Source organism: Rissa tridactyla, chromosome 5 (assembly GCF_028500815.1).
Source record: "Rissa tridactyla isolate bRisTri1 chromosome 5, bRisTri1.patW.cur.20221130, whole genome shotgun sequence".
In the NCBI taxonomy this organism is placed as follows: domain Eukaryota; kingdom Metazoa; phylum Chordata; class Aves; order Charadriiformes; family Laridae; genus Rissa; species Rissa tridactyla.
In genome coordinates, this window is record NC_071470.1 from 8,587,096 (window position 1) to 8,609,127 (window position 22,032).

General features: G+C 41.7%; 1 protein-coding gene and 1 long non-coding RNA gene across 3 annotated transcripts in view; one reads left to right on the plus strand and one right to left on the minus strand.

Moving 5' to 3' along the window:
- Positions 1 to 6,868: 6,868 nt before the first annotated feature.
- LOC128910453 (uncharacterized) lies at positions 6,869 to 14,972 on the minus strand. Its single transcript, XR_008466719.1, has 3 exons — positions 14,864 to 14,972; positions 12,163 to 12,334; positions 6,869 to 8,887 (listed from the first exon to the last, which is right to left on the minus strand). It is a non-coding gene; the product is annotated as an uncharacterized LOC128910453 (long non-coding RNA).
- MTUS1 (microtubule associated scaffold protein 1) overlaps positions 14,939 to 22,032 on the plus strand; it is a 130,712-nt gene continuing 123,618 nt past the window's right edge. The window contains exon 1 of one of the 2 annotated variants that reach the window (XM_054203655.1): positions 14,939 to 14,957. The gene's annotated coding sequence lies outside the window, so the exon portion shown is untranslated. Of the gene's footprint in view, positions 14,958 to 15,063; positions 15,161 to 22,032 lie in introns of those variants that run through there. The other variant, XM_054203654.1, reaches the window with a different exon arrangement.

The window sequence follows — 22,032 nt, forward strand, 5'->3', positions numbered from 1 at the left end:
TATAATGATAGCTACCAGCAACATGTAATCAAAAATGCCTCTTTTTGTAATATTTGTTCAAGGGAAACACCTCTTTATTTTCAGTTGTGTATTTCTGTTTTCTTCCATTTGCTAAACATTTTGGAGATTAAAATAACGGAAACTACAAATCCAGGTGAATTAAATGAGCAGTAAAAGAGCCTTATATGCTATGACATTTGTTTTCCCTACAATGCCTAGTATGTGTTGACAGAGCTAATGTACTGCAATCTGGCCTCCTGCTTTCCAGTGGAGACTCTCCTCTTCAGCTCTGCTGCCCGGATAGAACCTACCTCTCCCCACCATTCCCAAAACTGTTACTCCTGAAACCAGTTCTTGAACCCCTTTTGTAAGGATAACATTTTGTTCTGTCAAAGCTACTTCTCCTTGCTGTTAGCCAAAAAGTATAACCAGAAAGGCGAACCGAACCACAGCTTGCCAGATCCTGTCATTTGCCTTTACTTTACTCCTCATTAGCTCAAAAAGAATGAAAATGAAGCGTTTCTTCAGTAGTAGGTTCTCTTTGGCAGTTGTAAAAGAGATACAAGAGCAGAAAAAGCATCCAGGGAAGTATTCTTTATCTGAATTTTCAAAAATTTCCACTTATTTCTGTCTTGTTTTTTTAAAATTGTCTATTAAGAGGTCAACTTAGGAAGCAAAAAGCAGAGCTATTCAAAACCAGGAGGCACTTTGAAATGAATATGAGCATATGCTTGCTGTTTTCTCAGAGTAGATCTGAGAATTGGGAAACCGGCAAGGTTTCAAGCATTCAGCCAAGATCCGTATGCAATATATGCTCAGAGGCAGAAAAGTTACAATTTTCTGTTAGTTAAAGTGTTTGTTCAAATAGAATGTAAAACTTCAGTGATAGTGTCTCTTTGATGCTTAATTAGTTTTTTGCTGAATACATAGTGTTCATCCAAAAATCATCTCTTCCAAGTACCTGAGGGCTATCTTAACCTTTGTTTAGTGCAGGAGGAAACCCAGGCTGTCATTGCTACATCTTCAGTTAACTAAGACCGTTCCTCTTAATCCTAACCTAATGCTAAATAGATTGCATCAGAATCATCATGTTGATATCCAAACATCGGTTAAACAACACTGGGGCCAAATTCATATGTTTGTTTGCTTGCAGAAGAACCAAAATATGGCCTTTGCAAAAAAACCCCTTGTGGCTCACTTTTTTCCATGCTTCCTCAGCAGCCCATAAATACCAGCGTATGAATTTCTTTTATCTGTCTCCTATAGATTCTAAGCTTCCTTCCTTTCTTCATTTCTTCCCTTCTTAATGACAGTCACATCTTTAATCTGGCCCAGTCATGGTTTGCCTTCCTGTGAACGCCTGGCTTAAGGAACCCAGGTAGCTCTGAGGTTCTGTAGGAGCTGAGCAAAGGCTCTAGCAGCTAAATGGTGTGCTTAAGGCATCTAAAATGGCAGTTGGGTCTCTAAATCTGTTGTAAGAGTCAGTGTCCAACTTAGTTTATAAACAGATCAGGTTGAATTATTTAATGAATGTTTCACCCAACACTATGGACAGGAAGTTAAGCAGATTCCTCTTAAAAGTATATGATTCTCACAAATAATTACCTGAATTTCAATGCATCCAGTTTTGTTGTCCTCGCGAAAGATCCCCAATAATTTTCAATCCATGGTGTCCCATGTAATTGCAAAATTATGTTGCCACAGGAGCCACTGGGCTGGCACTGTCTGCAACATGATAGTTCATATTAAATTAGCTAAACACAGACAAGTGACATATGAGCAGAAAGGCTTTTATGTTAGTGATATACTGCACTAGATGGTGCTCTGCACATGTATTTTCTTAGGCACTACCACATTTGTAAACTAGTGCAAACATTTCTCCTGATGAAGTTAATTATAGAATGATAGAAAACAAGTAGAAAATGTTTAAGTGAATTTAGTCCTTCACTCACTTTTGAAATCATACAGGAGTTCCTAAGGTTACCTAAACCCTATGGAAATTCACAGCATCTAATTATCTTGAGGTATGGCACATTTAGGCAGTCAAATTGTGATCTCTTTAATTTAAGAAGCCTTGCATTACAACAGCGCTTTGTGTCTTCTGCTGATTTAGCAAACAGAATCAAAACTGTGCAAATTCCAAACACTACCTGAACCAACATATCTGCCCTACTGTATTTGTGCTATGATTCCTCTACTGCTCTTCCCTGATGTGATCTATTTTTCACATCTTAGCTATCCTGAAATTCAAGGGAACTTTACTGGAGCGAGGCCAATCTTTATATCATAACACAAATAATAAAGTATATAAATGTTTCTCGTGATCAGGAAACTGAGATTTTGTGAACACTTGTGGCAGCAGCAAGATGAAATAAATGCCTGCGCCATAGTGAATTCACTGCAGGGAGAGCAGGAAATCCATCTCCTGCTGAGATGCCATACACCCATCTGGGAAAAGCACACTCCCTGAAATCGGTGGGTTGTTCACATGGTCCTCAGCAAATGTAAAATTCATGCTGCGTGTAGTTGCTAGAAAGTCTTGCAAGTCTCACTCTATAGGCTAGTACCTAAGTTTGTATTATTAACACTTGCAAGATGTGCAAACATTTTATCTTGTGAGGAAGGTGATTTTAAAGATTATAATGCATCACCTGTTTTCTTATTATCTAATAACTTTGAATGACTCATTTTAAACATCCCATGGAAGTTTTTGAGATAATGCTAATTCAAATTGTTCCAGTCTTCTGTCACTGAATCCTCTCTACCTCTGTTAGGCAGCATGCTTAATTAAAGATCTCAGCACAGTTCTCATCTATTGCTCTTATTGACTCTTCCTAACAAGTAGCTTAACAGCTTCTGCGATGGTTCCCCAACCCCTTTGACTTACTACAGAAAAAAAACAAAACAGAAAAATCACACCCATCTGGAAGAACACGAGTCACTCAATCTAAAATTTCTAAGCAAAAAGTTCTAGAGTATTGAAGGAAGGGAAGGGCTTCCTTTTTATGTTTATACAACCCCCCAAAAAAAGTCATTAATAACACAACTTGAAAAAAAGTCATTAATAGTTGCAATCCATGACAATAACTTTAAATTCTACTTTATATTTCTCTTTAACTCCCCAACATTAAACTAAGGCAGTTGCGCCTCTAAACCTGGCATAAAAGTTTTATATATAAGATGCTAGTTTTATACATAAGGATACCTTCCCAGGTATGTAATTCTCAAATTTTTTTTGTCTATCCAGGAAAGAATGAACAAAATTAATCTCATCCAAATCAACTGAGTCCAGTAGTTACACTGGCGATAAATTAGGCCTGTCATCTGCTCCTCAAGCAAGTCATTTACATTGTGTCCCAAATAAAACACAGCTTTAACAACAAATCCTTTCTATTATTTGACTTTCTCATTAAAAAGGTATCAGCCATATTCATAACATAGCATTCTATAGGGAGCGTAGCCCTGTTAAGTCTTTATGTGCTCTGTAATTCATCATATACTCACGATTGACAACCTTCTCCCGTGTTACCAGAACAACAAAAATATCTGTGCTTATGTCCAGCTAGAGCTGGAAAGAGCTAGAGCTAGAAAGCAAGGAAGAGATTGTCCATGATGTCTCAGGCTTACTTGTTGATGCACGGGATAACAGGCTATACATTCTCTATAGAGGTTTCATAATGGCTCTGCCATTTGTATGCTAATTAACCCTCAAAATCAAAATTCAAGAGAAATTAAGACATCTTGCAGCTTTTTAAAGAACACCATGACTAAAGATGAGGAAATAGCATCAGGGTGTCTAACATAGGAAGAGTTCCTGACAGAAATAATAATGTTATCAAATTCACTTTGGAGGTCTTCTGGTACATCACAAAGTGACTGTAGGGCAAATACAGACTTCCTTAGAGAATAGCACTACCATAATGATTTCAGCAGGTGAAATATAATTTATATGGGTATTTACCTTTGTTTCTTACTTGATGGGCAGTCATCTAAGACAGCTTTAAAAATATACTGAACTCTGTATCATAGACTTTGCTCATGAAAAGCTCTTACCAGAGAATGCAAAAGACTACCTGTTTCACAAGGAAACATGCCGTATTATGGTGCTTTATAATATCAGTGAGGATACAGATATTTTTGAAGAACGCAGTGGAAGCTGATGCCTGGCAGCTGCCTTGTCTCTGTTATTCACCTCCTTGGTTTTTGTTGGGTTTTTTTACCTATGGTATCTATTTTCAGTTGAATACTGCTGGAACCAAAAATGTAAAATGAGATTCGAGAGAAGTCAGCTGCTAATAAAAGGTTCCTCTGTCCTTTCTTGCTGACCTACTAATTTAAATGCAAGAACTCTGATGTGATACCAGAGAAAGCCTTCATTGGGGTGTATTTATGCTTACTCATTAAGAACAAAAGTTTCAGCAGGCTGCTTCTTGGAAATGTTGTGACATAAACCTTCAGCTACAAATATGTTTCTTCAATTATTTGCTAAAAATAAGTATTTTAAGCAAAGCCTATCTTATTTTCTGAAAGAAGGAAGTCCTGCAGTACTGTTTATTTCCCTGCCTATTTTACCAGCAAGGAGTCCAGACATAGCGGGAAGAGAACGAGTGACCAAAATTAAAATCCCTTCTTTGGGACATATAGATTTTGAAAGGCAGGGAAAACCTGGAACCCTTCTGACTCATGGATCTCATTTTCTTAATATGAAGAAGAACAAAACCCAAATCTATGCATTTTCAGTTTAAGAGGAGAAACCTAGAATTCCTAGAAGCAAGAGTGAGAATGAATGTTTTCCTCCATCATCTCTGATTTTCTCTGTATCTTGTAGCAAGTCACTGAACTCCTTGATACTTTCTTCATGTGTGAGAGAAATATGCTTTAAACATTTCAGTCTGGAGAAAAGAAGGCTCCGAGAAGACCTTATAGTGGCCTACCAGTATCTTAAGGGGGCCTACAAGAAAGCTGGGGAGGGACTTTTTAGGCTGTCGGGTAATGGTAGCATTAGAGGAAATGGATTAAAACTAGACATGGGTCGTTTCAGACTGGACGTTAGGAAGAAGTTCTTCACCATGAGGGTGGTGAGGCACTGGAACTGGTTGCCCAGAGAAGCTGTGCCTGCCCCATCCCTGGAAGTTTTTAAGGCCAGGCTGGATGGGGCTCTGAGCAACCTGGTCTGGTGGGAGGTGTCCTTGCCCATGGCAGGGGGGTTGGAACTAGATGATCTTTAAGGTCCCTTCCAACCCTAACAATTCTATGGTTCTATGATTTAAAGGGAGCGTCTGTTCCTTTATTGGCCAGTCCAGCATAAACACCACAACACCATTTTACAGAGCACTTTGAAACCTCCTCAGGAAACATGCAATTCAAGGACTACTTTTTATTCTATTACTAGCCTGGGCTACTAGTTTTGTCTGATCCCTGTCTATAATTGGGAATCATCAGGTTTTGGATAAAACCTTACCAGCAGCAGTTCCTAAACTTTATACAACTTAGGGAGAGAGGTTAAGGCTTTTGCGCACTGTCTGCACGCTGGTTTAAGGTAGCAGAATAGCTGAATTTCAGAAGCAATTTCCACAGTGGTGAACTCGGTCTCTGGGAGAGGTGTACCAGGCAAGTATTTCAGGGTGTATTTAAAATGCCCAGAGTTCTCCCTGAAAGACTACCTTTGCTAGCTTACGTCCAAGCTGTGTATTTAAAGGAAATAAGTGCTGACTATAGCAGAAGGCTCCACTATACTTAGCCTTTATTGTCTTCAGTTTCTAGACTGGCATGATTAATTAAGGAAGTCTGCATCTTCAACTTCCACAGACACAGCAGCGCTGAGGAGCAGGAAGTAATCAGCTCTAGTTGGCACCACCACCCATTATATCAATATTCATAGAGACAGGATCAGTAACTCTTAATAAGACCACTGCCTGTTATAGCCATTTTAAACACACTGCAAGCTGCTCATCATAAAAGGCAAATGAAATCCAGAAGTACAAGTCAATGTGCATAGTATGGTATTTCAGTCAGTTTTCTGTGATACATATGGAGTAGGGAAAAAAAGTCAGGCATACAAGGATTCTTTGGAGAATTCTAGTAATACATAGGGACTTAGAAAATGCTCTTTGTTACTACAGTTTGCTTTTCCGACTGTGGAAAATTATAAAAACTGACAAACGCCCACTAATAGGAGACTGAGCAAGAGATTGTGGTTAAGGAGGGCGCCATGTGGGACAGCAGGGATGAGTACTCTTCCGCTGCACATTCCAGCTCTGACTCAGAAGCTGGTCACAATAGAAAACATACATGTTTTTATAGTCCCTTGTGCAAATAAACTGACTTCTGCCTTCAAAAGACTCCAACATTGCATCTTGGTGGCTTATCTACATGCTATCCTTAAGTTCAGCTAAGAGACATCAAGTAGCTAGCAATGTAGAAACTAACATGTTCATTCCTACTCCAGTTTAACTTTTCCTCCTACTATCCAGGACTACTGGCCTATCAGAAAAAGGAATCAAAGTGAAAACAAAGAAAGAAATAGGTTGCCCAGACAATGTGAATGTTAATGATTTTGTAACTTTATATGTTTGGCTTTTTCTTTTTGTTACAGTTCATTATACTTTCAATTAATGCTTAAGACTGCACAATAGCCAAAAAAACACATCTGAAATGTTAATTCAAAATGTATCTGGCTTATTAATAACTTCATTTGTTTATGATGTCTTTACAGTATGAAATATAAACAACACATAATTTCATAGATAAATCCTACTGCATCCTAGATGAAGAGTGCTGTAAACATATAATACATGCATAACCTTTCTCGTTTACAGCAATTTTCCAACAAAATAATGTTGTTCTTATTTCAGATGCACCTGTTTCAACAGTAATCTTGTCCAATTTGTAAAATCAACTGGCTTGAACCCTAGACAGGACTAAATTTTCTTATGTAAGGCCTGTCCAGCCATTAAAACTATGCCAAGAACAACAGTTTTCCAGGCTGTAGCATCTAAGTTGTGGGGTTTTCTTCCCTAGCAAAGAATCACAGAATCACAGAAGTGTAGGGTTGGAAGGGACCTCTGGAGATCATCTAGTCCAACCCCCCTTGTCAGAGCAGGGTCACCTAGAGCAGGTTGCACAGGAAAAGGTTCTTTGGTCAGTTAGAACAAGTATTGGAGGGAGCAAAAAAATACATCAGACCTGTTCTGAAGAAAATAAGAATTGGTTCAGACATGAGTTCATGTAAGACCTCTAAGTGATCTAAGCTGCAATGAAAAACATGGACAAAAACACATTAAGTGCAAATAAGAAAATTTTAATTTTTTTCCCATTGGATTATTTTCACTCTAAATTACATATGTTTTTTCTCATCTTCTTCCCTTTCACTTGTATTACTACCCAGGAGGGAAAAAATCCTAAATTTACATTCATTTTCTTGCTCCCATTGGATGCATACCATTTCTTTTAAATGAGATGCAGAACAGGCTTGTTTTGTGTTCTCTTTACTTGTTTTCCCCCAGTCTCTTATTGTCCATTCAGTAACCTTTCATGCATACAGAGCAGCATTCAGTTTCAATCACCAAATCAAAAGCACATGCTGTCCCTTCATTAACGTTGGAATTCATCTGTCCGTATTAGCGAGGATAGGGAAAACGAAGAGGAAAGGTTTTCATTCTCTGGTTATCTGACTTTTCACCTTTAGCAGTTCTCTTCTGAGCAAAAGCTACAACACAGCTTCCTCCCAGCATTGTTCTGTTCCATCCTTTCTCAGTAAGGCTCAGACAGGGACATCTTGTTGCCACACAGAACTGTTTTCGAGCTTTTCCTCTCTCTGTTTTGTTGGCACAAGTCTCAGTTTGGTACCCACTACCTTTATCACAATTACTCCTATTTCTCAGTTGTTTCTGTCCCATTACATATACCATACCTACTTCTAAATAGGACTATTCCAGCCAGTATGAACATTGGCATAACTTGCAGTATTAAGGTGCTGTGTGTCTAATGCAATACGCATTCACATACATAGAGATCTGAACCTATAGAAAAATTAGAAAAATCCCATTACTGATAGAAGAGGGTCTAAGCAAACAGCAGTGTGGTACACTACATTACATTGTCTTGTGAGCTCAGAAGCACCATCAAGTTAACACCTATTAACAACTTACTATGCATCAGCTGGTCTGCCGAAATTGTCAGCATGTATTACTTTGCATTTGCTATAGGCAAAGCGTGTGTGAGTTAGCTTAGCCTTCTCTCCTGTCAGAACAAGTCTCATCACCACATATTTGCTGCCGGCTAAGAGCCTGTTCATCCCCATGTCCACGCTTACCACTGTGCAAATGATACTTGCTAAACCCCGCTAACTTAATCTCACATCCCAGCCTCACATCGGGGAGATGCTGCAATAGTGATGCGATTTATTTGTTCCTTAATCACAGAAAAGTCACAGAAGCAAATAATGTTCTGCACCATTTAAACAGATGACCTGCTACAGGTAAGAATGGAATTGGTTTAACTTCAGCAAAATTTTATTTCTTCAAAACATTAAGTCTATAGCAAGGCAGTGATGAAACCACTGAAAAGTAGGAAAAGAAACTGGTTGTGTACCCTTTTCTTTGTAGTAGTTTCCCTTAAATAAGTCTAGGTGTCAGTAATTCTTCTGCAGACCCCTGTGTCCTGGTTAACCGCTGCTTATATAGCTGAAGGCAAGCGTATCTTGGAGCTGTTGCAGAGGCGTAGCCCTTAAAGGCTCAGCAGCACTTGTTTCCTGGCAGGAAATACTTTCAAATAGGTCTGTGCAAGCGTCTTCTTGGAATTTTATCTTCACCTTCATTTCTTTCCCACAGATGGTTCATTGAACAGAAAGACCTTAAGGAGAACTTTTAGAAGAAAAGGTGTTTTCCTTTAAAGAAAAAAAAAAGAAGCAAAGAAACAATCAGTAATAGAAAAACGAATGTGTGGTGCTGGCTGCTTTTCATCCTTGAGATGCACTCAAGACTGAAAGTCTCCATTCCCTGTTCAGTGTCTCTAATAGCCAGATTATCTCCCACTCCTTCTCCGACTCATCTGCCAATATCTCATTTGCAGAGCTCCCCCAATTTCTCCTCTAACTTGCTATGGGGTGCCACAGAAATGTGTTGTCAGCCATCCTCTCTTTATTACATCTAATAGTCCCACGTGCAGAGAGATCCAGCTAGCATCTCTAGGCACTTCTTTCACAGGTCTCTTCCTCTCTCTCAACTCTCACCAAATCATTCATCAAGTTAGAGCCCTTTGCTTATTTAAACCTCAGCTCCAGTTCAGCACGACTGAAAAACAGGATTCTCAATTTTCTTTCTGTTCAGTCATTTCTTGACATCTATAGAGACCACTGCTATTCTCTTAGGAAGTGGGCAGGTTTGACTGGTAATCTTCACGTTGTGGCAATATATGAATCTTTCAAACATCTTCTTCACACGATCTGTGATTTAACCTTTCCTAGCAGCCATCCTCCCAGCCAGTATACTTTTTCAAGGTTTATCCATCTCCCTTGCTGTAATATCCCTTCCCCGTTGCCTTGACAAAGGCAATTAAATCCTCAATTGTACTCACATGGATTGAAAATACTCTTTTAAAGATATCTCTGCTGGGTCATCATGTTCACTATACAATCTCCTTTTTTTTTTTTCCTGCTAAGAATAGACAAATAGCCATATTTGGTATTTTTGCGTAAATCCGCTTATGTGAAAGTATGTTTGCTTAGGAAACAACATACGCAGAAAATACCAAGGGGTAACAACTGTAGGTACAGAAGAATGAAGTTGTCATTCTCCATATGGCTATGTAAGCTCATCGAAATGACACTAAAGAAGTAAAGGGGAAAAATTAGTCATTTTTTTTTCTAACTAGAAAAAAATAGAAAAATAATTTAAAAAGTCTAGGAGAAGAGTATTGAAATTCTCAATCACTAATATTGGGAAGTAAAAAAAAACCCTATCTAGATTTTTTGAAATATTAATAGGAATACAACAGTTAAACTGATAACTCCATAGAAGATGAAACTTAATGTTTTCCTTATTTCTTTATTTACCATAGGAAAATGCTTCCAAAAATTACTGAACAGAGTTGTTCTTATGAATTGTGCTAGAAACCAGGAGCCAATTCTTCAATGTGCATAAAGAATAATGGAAGGAATAAATAATTAATAATGCATACAATGTAGGGGTTTATCTAACAGATAATGGCCCACGAAAGGAAGCGTTTTATTACATTAGGGAATCAAGTGAACTATAATTAGTATAATGGTTAAAGCATTAAGAGTATTTTCCAGTTCTCTACCAGTGCTGCTTATAAATAGAGGACTGAATCTTGTTTTAGTGAAAAGCATATGAAAAAAAAGTATTTACTGAAGGGATTAATTTAGCCCAGAGATCTGTGATCTGTTCACCAATACTTTTTGTGGGGATACCTACAGTCTGTCTGACCTCTTCTCTGAACTGTGGAGGAGAAATACCAAGGATTCTTAGAATGATTTTACTTGTAGCCATTACAGGTAAAATCACCACTAAAATTACAGGATCGAGCCCAAATTACCATCCAAAGACATTTTCAACATTTTCAGCAGGACGACTCCTAATGATTTTCTCTAGCATACATCATCAGTACGTTGTCAAAGCAGGAAGTATATAATTTTATTCAAACAGGCCTCGGGCAGAGAGGAAGTCTTATGAATGTGAAGTGTGTGGTAACAAAAATTAAAGAATATTCATTAGTAATTGAGCCTCAGAAGATAATGAAGACTTTCAACTGTGGTGCTATACTTTTCTTCAACCAAAATTGGCACTGGCCTCCAGAAAGGTTTGCTTTATATTACACAGTACTTTAAATGTAGTCTGCATAAGCAAACAAAGGGAAACAGTATTTACCACTTGCCAAAGAAATTAAATGCAGTTATTGACAGGCATTACATGTCTCCACTGGCCCTCTCCCCACCTCAAAAAGAAAAAATAATCACAACAGAGTACATTAACCTCCGGCCTGCTGGAATTCTATCTGACAGAAGTCAGCTTCATGATGCCGAGAATTACCCGTGAACACGCTGCTGTGTAACACGAACAAATTCACAACATGGTGTTTTCCCAAATACAGCCAAGATAAGAGTTATCACAGACTATAAATCCACCACAGGCCAAGCTGTTGCAGTGGGAAGAGCTGTAACCCCCAAGTTCTGGCACCAGTTTCCCAGCCAGGAGCCCCCAGCTCTGGGCCAGGTGCCCCACCACACCAGAAGCGTCGGTACCTTGGACCACAGTCATTAACAGCCAGCGTGAGAAGCACCTGAGTTGCCAACACTGCAACTACAACTTTCTCGGCATCTAAAGCATTTAATTCTTGAGTTATGCTGGAGCAGCGTCTGCGCTTAGGCTTTGGCATCTTTCAAAAGCATGACAGGAGGAAGGAGAGGTCCTCTCAGCAGCTAAACAGGTAGAGCTTAGACCTGGAGAGTCTTGAGGACAACTGTGAATCCCTACCTGGCGCTTCCCAGGAGATTCCCTTCGTCACCAGGCCAAAGGCTAGCTGGGAGGATGCCTTTCATTGTGCCTGCTGAGAGGCTGTTATTCTGAACAAACTAATTCCCATTCATTGGGCCAGGGAAGCAAGGCATCACTTTGCAACGCAACAATTAAGGTACCTAGCTGGGAGCGGGGAAATTTGAATCTCAATCCCTGTTACAAGACTGCTTTTCTAGCCAATTACCATATAATATTAAAGTACACGAGCAACCAGTAAGAGTCAGGAGCAGAAACCCAGTGAGTTCCCTAATAACCTATTCAAACCCATCCATTACCCTGGATACCAACAGGACACAGACTTGGCCATCCTGTGCTGCTGCATTTTTTCCTCCTATTGATACTCAAGTTACCTGGTACTATTTCCAATTATTTGCACCTGCTGCAATCATATCTATTATTAAAGACAGACATACACCCATCTCAGGCTAGTTTTTCTTTCCAGCCCCTTCAGAAGCATTTGTGGAGCCTGCTCCTGACTAACTCCTGTTGACAAGACATGAGGAAAGAATATAAAAAATTGTCTGTTACTCCATTTCTTCCCTTTCTTCCCCATTGTGATATTCGCCCTTGCTCTGGTCTCTCCAGTTCTTTCCCATGTTTTACTCCTCTTTGTGGTCTTGGTTACCTTCCCCCTCACCATCCTTTGTCTTCCATTTTTCTCTCTCATGAAAGTTTTGGGGTTTTTTTGCCTTTCTTCCCTCTTCTTTCTCTTTTCCTTCCTTACTTTTTCAACATTGACGTGATACTGCAGTCTTCCTCCTACATTTATGAAACTCAAAATGCATGGACCAGAGGAGCTGAGGAGGAAAAACAAAGGCAGAGAAGCAAAAGTCATTCATGGCCACTTAGCAAAAGAAAGGGCTGTCAAAAGGCTTTGATCAGAACAACTGTTTTCCAACAGCTTTTTATTAGAATCTCAGGAAAAGGACTTCCAAGAGCAAATGATGCTAAAAAAATTTAAATTATACAGACCTCAGTGGCCTCTCTAGTTCCTTCTCCTTCCTTGCATTGAGAGCCCTTGGCCACTTTGAAATCCTCCTTGGTGAGATTTGACAAAAATTTTCCACCATGCAGTGATGTCAGCCATCACCATCAACCTGAATACCATCTGTCCAGGAGGGAAGATTTTAAAGGAAGGCCAGTGCGACAATTCCTGAATTCCCTCGTTATTATCTCATTTTAAAAGAAGCCAAGTCTCTGGTTTTTAAATTGATTTTTTTTTCCTTGATTACTGCTGTATGAAAGGCCTAGACAAACAACAAAACCAGGGAAAATGAAAGAGCCACCAGAGTGGAATGGTTACAGCAAACGCTGAATGAACTGTGATTTTTGGTGGGATAAAGATCAACATGACAAGCTTTCAGCTGTAGCGATCGGTCGATACTTTCCAGACCATCCCCACAGCGACAAAGACCGAGGCATTTTTAAGTTGTAATTGAGATTAGCCTCGATACGTACAGTTGGAGCCGTGCCTGTGAACTTTGCTGAAAGGCTGGCTATGTAAACCATCTATCACTCAGTTTTACATGAGCAGTGACCTAATGACACCACAAAAATCTCACCGTGTCCCTCGCTCCACACGTCTGGCCACAGCAGCGGGCTCCTGACAGGGTGCTTCAGCTGTGGGGTTTGTCTCAGGAGGTCTGGAGCACTGTATAGACCCTCACTAAAGATGGGCATGATTCCTGCTTGGGGTGGCCAGGGCTTCTACGATGCTCAGTCTTGTAGCCCAAAAGCGCTCTTGCTCTCATCTGGCTCACTAGATTCATAGTCACGCGCTAACCAAAAGCCCACACATACTACTACCGACGCCGGCACGCTTTGGGTGAAGCCCATAAAGATGGGCAAGATTGCTCTTCATGGATGGGAATAAAATATTTTGTTTGTTACTACTCAGCTAACCACAATAAAAATAAATAGTCCTCTTTCATGTGGTGATGAAACAAAGCAATCATGCTCTATTCCTTTTTTAATTAGTAGGTTGAAAGATTCAGTGTCTTCCTGGCATGTTTAATTCTGAATCATATTCTTCACATATATAAATAGCCAGCAACTGTATATAGTAGCGGAGGGGAGGGTCAGGGAATTAACTTGATGTCAAGAAAGCATTTCCTATGGAGTCACCAGATCTGTCCTGGAGAGACTCCTACATCATCCCTTGTGGACAAAAAGGGCAATGGTATTGGGAGTGCATTAAAAAGATCATGGCCATCACACAGAAGGAGGTCATCCTCCCCCTGTGCTCTGCCCTGGTGAGGCCACATCTGGAGTACTGTGTCCTGTTCGGGGCTCCCCAGTTCAAGAAAGACAAGGAACTGCTGGAGAGTAGAGGGCAGCCCCCAGCAGAGGGCTACAAAGATGACAAAGGGACTGGAGCACCTCTCTGATGAGGAAAGGCTGAGAGAACCTGGGGCTGTTTAGCCTGGAGAAGAGAAGACTGAGAGGAGTTCTTATCAATGCTTATCAAGATCTAAAGAGAACAGGGCCAGACTCTTCTCAGTGGTGCATGGCAAAAGGACAAGGGGCAATGGGCACAAACTGGAACACAGGAAATTCCATCTCAACAGGAGGAAAAACTTCTTTACTTTGAGAGTGGCAGAGCACTGGAACAGGCTGACCAGGGAGGTGGTGGAGTCTCCTTCTCTGGAGATACTCAAAACCCACCTGGACGCGTTCCTGTGCAACCTGCTCTGGGTGACCCTGCTCTGGCAGCGGGTTGGACTGGATGATCTCCAGAGGTCCCTTCCAACCCCGACCGTTCTGTGATGCCGTGACTGGCCCATGACAAGGCCAATGGCTGCCGTGCCCTCATGTACCCCACACGCCAGGTCAGGCTCTCCAGCCTCGCTGCCATTTGGAAGCTTCTCCTCCTTGGACATGGCACAGGTGAAACTTACTTTCAGGGGCTTTGTAAAGATGCGTAAAAGATTTCCCAGCCGAAGACATGCCGTAGTGCCAACCCCCCAGCAGCTGCTCCCCGCGGCCGGGGAGACCGGCGGGAGATGGTCCTCCCCCACCGAGAGCCCCGAGAGGACCGTCCCGGAGGGAACCACTCAAGACCAGGACTCCGAGCCTCTTCCACCCGCCCTCCTTTGGGACGGCCGCAGCGGGGAGCCGGGGGAAGGCGGCCCGTCCCGCGATGATGGCTGACCGCGGCCTCGGAGGTTGCCCGTGACCACCTGCCCCGGCTGGGGTAACGGGAGGACCCCCGCCGGGCCCCGCTGCACCGCCGACCATCCCCGGGAGGCTCCTGCTCCTCATCCCTCACGGTATTTTTAGCCGCCGACCCAGTTCCCCCCCGCTCGCCGCCGCCGCTCGCCGCCTACCTGCGCCTCCCTCACCTCCCCGCCGGGGCGGGCCGCGGCCCCCGCCGACAAAAGCACCGCCCAGGGGCGGCCCGGCCCCGCGGCCCGGCGCCAGGTGAGGGGCGCGGAGCGGAGCGGGGCGCGGAGCGGAGCAGAGTGGGGCCCGCGGCGGGGCAGGTGCGGCCCGGCAGGAGCCGCGGAGGGGCGGGTCGGGCCGGGCCGGGGCCTCCGCGGGGGCGGAGGGGGCCGCGGGGCCGGCGGCAGTCGCGGCGCGGCGGTTCAGGGCAGTTTTCTCCGGCTACGAGTGCGGGGCGGCGTGTAAGTACCGGCGACTTTAACTTCTTTTTTAAAAAAAAGTATTAGGTTTTTTTTGCTATCCCGGGGCGGTGCGCGGACGGATAACGGGGCGCGGAGCGGGGCCGGGTCTGCCCTGCCCGGGGAGGGAGGTCAGCGCCGCGGCCCGGGGGCGGCCGTCGCTCCCTGCTCCCCTTGCTGGTGTTTTGTTCTTGTGGTGTTTTTTTTTTAACTCTTCTTTATTTTTTGTGGCGATTAACTGTGGCGTGAGCAGGGCAGAAGGAGCCGGGGGGGGTGGGAACCCGAGCTTCGGGGGGCGTGAGTTGGTTTGGTTTTTTTTTTATATTCAGATATAGTCAAAGATATGGAAATTAGTTGCTTTTTAGCTAGTGGAATGGTGACATCGCGTTTGAAAGGCTTAAAATGTGATAAAACTGGCACTCGTGCAGCTGGCCGGCTGCTGTCCTGCAGCCAGGGCACTGACACTCCTGGGTTATTTTTTTTTTTTTTAAAGAATATCTTTAACGCTTGCTCCTCCGCTTGCTGCTATTTATACCTTGCAAGGTTGGCAAGGAGAAGGGAGCTGGCGCTTGGAAAGGACGTTGAGCTTAAACTTGATACCACTGTTCCAAGGCCAAGGCAAGAGTGGGATATTTAAAATAAAAGAAAGCAAAAAGCACCACAGCAAACGTTCCCCCTCAAAACAGCCCAAGCCCCTCTTTCCCCCCGGTGTTTTTCTAGTTTCTGATCAAAGTTGAGAACTGAGCATCCCCTTCTCATTAGGGATATCACAGAATCATGGAATGGTTTGGGTTGGAAGGGACCTTAAAGATCATCCAGTTCCACCCCCCTGCCCTGGGCAGGGACACCTCCCACTAGACCAGGCTGCTCAAAGCCCCATCCAGCCTGGCCTTGAACACCTCCGGGGTTGGGGTGTCCACAGCTTCTCTGGACATTTGTAGGGTTATTGCTTCAGACAGGGCTCTTGATGGCCACCAGGACTACGGCTGTGCTTTGGTGGGTGGGTTGGTTGGTTTAGTGACAGTACAGCTGGGTAAACCCCACGCCAGGCGGGATTATCTGGAAGATGAAGTTTTACGTGGTGACAGGTACATGACTTTCACTTAGATGGGTAAAATAAATCATTATTGGTCACTGCCTATGCGTTATAAGGCTGGTAACAGTCTAAAAGTAGCGATAGTGTAAAACACTGTTTATATTAGGTCTAACAAATCAAGGTGATACACTATTGAGCAGATAACTCATGGTTAGCAAGTGTCTTGTTTTTCTAAAGGAACTCAGTACACAGTAATACTTCTCTCTCTAAAGTGTGGAGAAGTAAGCTTTTCATGTAATGAAACTTATTTTTGTGGGAGCAGAAAAGCTTTAACTTGCTTGCTTTATATCACCGTGATTTTTCAGAGTGGATGATGGTGACCAATAAGATGGAGCTCACTGTCTGGATTACTAAATAATACAGGTATTAAGGATTGTTTATTCCCCGTGACGTGCACCGTGCTCCTCTGGAACTGCAGCCGTGTGTTGTAGTGGCTGGCTCCCGTGACTCCCTGCCAGCTGCCGGGGCTGGCTTAGTTCTCCTAATGCTAATTATCGTGGGTGAGCAATAGGTTGCTTTTTGAGCTCTGCTTTTATGGCACTTAATTGTACCTGTTGTAAGAAGGCTGTATTTAAAATTCGCATAGTCACTTTTAAACTCTTGCAGAGTTCGGGTTTCTGGCTGAGATCAGGCGGCCTTGGAACCGGTGATAATAATCCGGTAACTCTGATGCTAAAACTTTACCTAGCATCATCTTCCATCCAGGGCAGACATGGTTCTGTATGTAAAGATTCCATAACTTGAAAATATTTGAACTAACATTAAACTTGTAGTAGCTGGTACCTTAAAGCTGGTTTCATGGCATCTTTTTGAGCAATTCAGGTTCAGTAAATAGCAGGCCTTAATGCTGGATGCAGAACTGCTCCCAGTTCTCATGTGAGTCAAGTTCTCTCTTAGTCACTTCTGAGGTATTGATTTCAGCTGTAAGACTAAGTCTGCAAAAATGCAATGTAAAGGCCTTGACAAAGTCAAGATTTGACAGAGTAATGACACTCTAAATGCGTTTGGGGCTCCTCTTTCCAGCTCTTGCATTTTGTGGTTTCAAACTTTTGTCTGCAATCACGTACGGAAGCAGTGGGTTTCTTTTTTAATAGGAGCCAAGATTCTCACACAAAGGTGGATTGTTATGAAAAATGCCAACTATCAGGAGGCTTTTTTTTTTGTAATTGTAGGCTTTAGGATTGAGCTAACATGTCACGTAGCTAATGATCTCAGAAATCTAGCAAGATAATTACTTAGAATTGTAATAGAAACTATGGAATGCAGATTAGCCAGCTGGTCGTGTGGGACTGATTTTTATATATATAAAAATAAAACCATACATAATGTTTGTATACATATATATGGATTTTATATGTGTATAAATGTATACATATATATAAATGTGGTATGTTACATATTCATCTAAGACGTTTAAGTGTGCCACTACTGTATTGTGATTGTGTCATGTTGAGAGATACCTATGTGCGCAAAGGTGGTATGATCCAGCAGAAAATGCTCCAGTGATTGCCGGTCCCTCTCTCTGTTTAGGTAATTTTTTTTTTCTCTGCATTCAATTTCATAGTACACCCGGATTTACTGTTTAATTGGGAAAATCAAGCCCTTCTAAAGTTGTCTTTATCCCATGAATTCAGAGGATTACCTGGTGAGTTTGTGGAATGCTCAGACTGTGCAGTAGTTCGGAGTGGAAGCTGGACAAGGTTAATGCTCTCTATTCTGCTTTGCTTGATTTCTTCTGGAAAGGAAAACAAGAGTTAATACTTCCTCAGTGTTTGTGAAGTGTAACTGCCTGTTGTACAGTTGCTTTTAAGCAAACATAAAAGTGAGAATGATAACAGCCTAGTTCTTTTTGAGGGAGTACTTGCACTGTGGAGTTTTTTCCTTTTCAGTTCCTGTATGAAGATGTTTTTAGACTCAGCAGTTGCTCCGATAGAGCCGTGTGAAGAGTTGTTTGCTTTACTATTTTCTCTGTTGTCACTGAGACTATTCCACAAAGTACATTGGCTATGCATAGGTATGCTTTATTACTTGAAAAAAAATCGGTGCTATTTGATAATTTTCTTTGTCTTATAAGTGACAAAATAATACTAATTAGGAGTCTTAGTTTTCTACATTAGTGGGCTTTTTCCAGTACCAAACAGTTATGTCAGGACTTAACTTTCCACTGAGCAGTAGGATTTTCCTTCTTTTCACATTCCTAGCACCTTATATTAACTCCAGTTTGATTTCATTGGCTTTTTCTTCCCTTGGATGAGTTGTATTAATTCTTAATGATTCTGTTGCTTTTCAACTTAAGTTGCTTACCTCAAACTGCTTCTGTTAGTGTTCTGTTTAGGTTTTGTGTCGGGAAGAAGCGAAGCTGCTGTTAGTGGATGGTTATGATGCCATCTGTGCATCACCCTCTTGTACGAACCCTCCAGTCTCTGTTGTCATTCCTCTTTAGATGGTTCTCCTAGGCCTGTCATTTTGTTTGACTTTATCATAAAATTTATTTTAGCTCTTCCAGTTTACTGAAACCTAAACACTGAGTTGCCAATGTGCTCTCAGCAATCTTCAAATATTTAGAGATTTCACAATTATGTTTTCCTTTTGCAGTCTTAAGTATCTTATTTAAAAAATGGACACTAGCCCATTTTTGCATTTAATAGAAAGGTTGATATATGTTACTGTGCAATAGTACATGCCCAGGACAGTGTTTGGGAATCCTGAAGGGAAATGAAACTAGTGCACTCAAAGCACTGTGAGTCGAGATGTCCTAACCCATGTTGGCTTTTGATGAGCTGGTTCCTACCGCAGACCCCACTGAACGTGTGTGTGATGGTTGTCCTTCTGCTTAGAGTAACCGTGGTCGGCAGCTGTACAGCGAACTCCCTGAGGTGGGGTAAAACATCTGAATGTGTGTGGTGTAGCACTTTATTCTAATGGCTGATATTCCTAATGACTCTAATACCTTTTACTGTATACTGTCTACTGCCTCTAACAGGCAGAAACAAGAAAACCTTGCTTCCAGATCCAGTTTCCCTGCTGTGTTTGCCCAGTTCCTGTTGGTGAAGAAGGTGGATGGGCCTTTTTCAAGCAAGAACAGGGCTATTGAAGGAGGGATTATCGTTACTATGAAAAATGTTTGTAGCTATGTTAAGTAACTGTTTATTCCCTGATCTCCTGGCAATATCTGAGGTCCATGTGGCATGTCCTGGACTTGTTAGTTTAGTTTGACGGCATCAGCTGACACTTGTGAGGTCTGGATGGAGTGACCTGTGGAATGCTGCTCCTTTTTCCTTTGTGAGATCAGCTGTAAATCTCTGCAACTGGCCAAACAAGAAATGCTTTTAGTCATTGTGCTCCTGCACAAGTGTGATTGTACTCTCGGATGAGAGTGAGTATTTGGTGCTGGGAGCATTACAGACTTTTGTTTTGCCTCCGTTCATCTCCTGTTGGAGTTGTAGCTGAGGCTGCTGGAGAGGGATGCTGACTGGCCATGTCTCTAGTTTTGGATTGTAGCAGACTGAATAATCTTGTCTGAAGAATTTAGAAAATAGGAGGATTTTGCTGCACCATCATTCCAGGAGGGTTTGGGAACTAAAGATGTATATGCCAACGGGCAGACTTGATAGAGTTGTGGTAGAGAGTATGGGCTGGAAAATAAACTGCTGTGAAACAAGAAAGGCTACGAGCTTGTCCATCAGCTATGGCTTGTGTGGCCATTCCCACAGTAAACATGATGTACCTTTTTTATTTTACTTGGTGTTTTACCTGTGTGCTCCTAGTGAGTCAAATGCAATTACTCTTATTTGAGAATGCAGTTACTCTTATTTGAGAAAGCTAAAGGTAAGATCGTTGTAGTATTTCAAGACCATGATGTGAGACCACTTTTAAACTGAAGGCATAAATGGAAGATGCTGCTGACGCTGCCTTATGTCTGGCAGGCATCCTGTTAATGTCTTGTCTCCAATAGTCATCAGTTCTTCAATAAAGTTTGAGGTGCTTGCTCTTAATATCTGATTCATATGTTTTGGTGGTAGTGAAGTATTTAATGTACTGTGATTACTAGAGATACTTGAGGTACCAGTGATGTGACTTTAAAAGGGAAGCCATGAACGGATTGCAGAATACTTTATATGAGTTTACATTTTTTGTGTTGTTTTTTTTTTTTTTTTTTTAAAAAAAAAAGGGGGGGGGGGACAGGGGGAAATAACTAATAACTCAGTATTCCTTCTGAGACATGTCAATCCATGAATGCAACCAATATGAAGTATGCATCCCAACGTTAGGATTATTTATATCAACATTAATTCACTATTTAAATTATGAATCAACATAAAACTTTCTTTAACACTATCAGGACACTGTTCTGTTCTTGAATTTCTGTGATATTCTTTTGAGAAAAATCAAGGAATAAGTTCAAATTTGGTTTGAAAGACCTATCACTCCTCTCTGCCACAGGCAGTGTGGTTTGGAGTGTCATATCATCTGCAATGATGTCACTTGGAGATTAAAATCTTCTTTTGATGGAGTTTTACCTGTCACAAAGCATGAACTTTCCTGACATCTTCATTACTAGGCTTTATTTCAACACTTGTTAAACCTTCTATTGATTTGCCCTGGTCCTGTTCTTACTCTTGGGGGTTAGCAAACCTAAAAGTTACACTTTTCAGAAAACACAGCTTCTAGTGAGTCCTCTTCTATCAGTTAAATCAGTCTGTCATTTTCCTTGAAACTGGAGTAATTAAATGGAATAAAAAATGAACTGTTCCATCTTGATTTGTTGGCCCAGACTGATCTGCAAGCCGACTTGTATTGGTGGAGGAGCTGCAATTAAACACGCTGAAGGTCAAATAAAACTAAAACCCGCTAGGCTGAAAGGGTAGGTTGTTTGAACAACTAATTCTTGCAGCAAGGTGTATGCAGTATTAGGGTTTCCACTTTGTGGAATGTAAAAACAAACTTTTGTTAATGATCTTCTATCTTCGTTCCTGGGCGTATGCATTCTGTACAGCATTGGACTGAAATGGTGAGCTTGGTCAGCTGGTCGAAGAAATTAGCACTGAAATTATCCTCTCATGCTGTTATTCAGCACAGAGATCTAATCTGGCTTGTTAGAAGATTTCTTGCAGAGATAGGACAACTGTGCTTGACAAAGCCTCCCCTGTTGTCTTTAATGCCACATATGGTTCTTTTGGTATAAGGTTAGTGCAGTTTAGAATCATAGAATTGTTTTGATTGGGAGACACCTTTAAGATCATGAAGTTCAACCATTAACCTAGCACTGCCAAGTTACCACTGTTTGCTACAGGTTCCTGCCCTGGTTTTTTGTGGTGGGTTTGGGTTGTGTGGTGTTTTTTTTTTTTTGTTTTGGCTTTTTTTTTTTTTTTTTGGTGTAGATATATTGGTTGAAACTGGGTGGTGCTTTGGCCATCTTTCAATGTGGACTTCCTGATTCCCTCTGAGAGGCTTGGCAGCTTTCAGTTTTGCAAACGTGCTGGTGTTCAAACTATCACTGTATAGCTCTTTTTTATTTTATTTTTTTATTTCTGCCCCCCCATCCCCCAGTTATTGCTTTGGGGAAAAGGAATGCTTGTATTCAACTACTCCTTTCCACCTTTTGGCCATCACTCATTCAGTCGTGTGTGTACATGATCATTTCTGACTCATAGCTGAAGCTCTTGATGGTCCTGTGGATTCTTTGTTGACACTGACTGTTGAAGCATGTGAAGAGTTTCCCACTGATGCTGTCTTCACCGAGTCTATCGGAACAGTTTTGCATGACAGCGTGAACCTC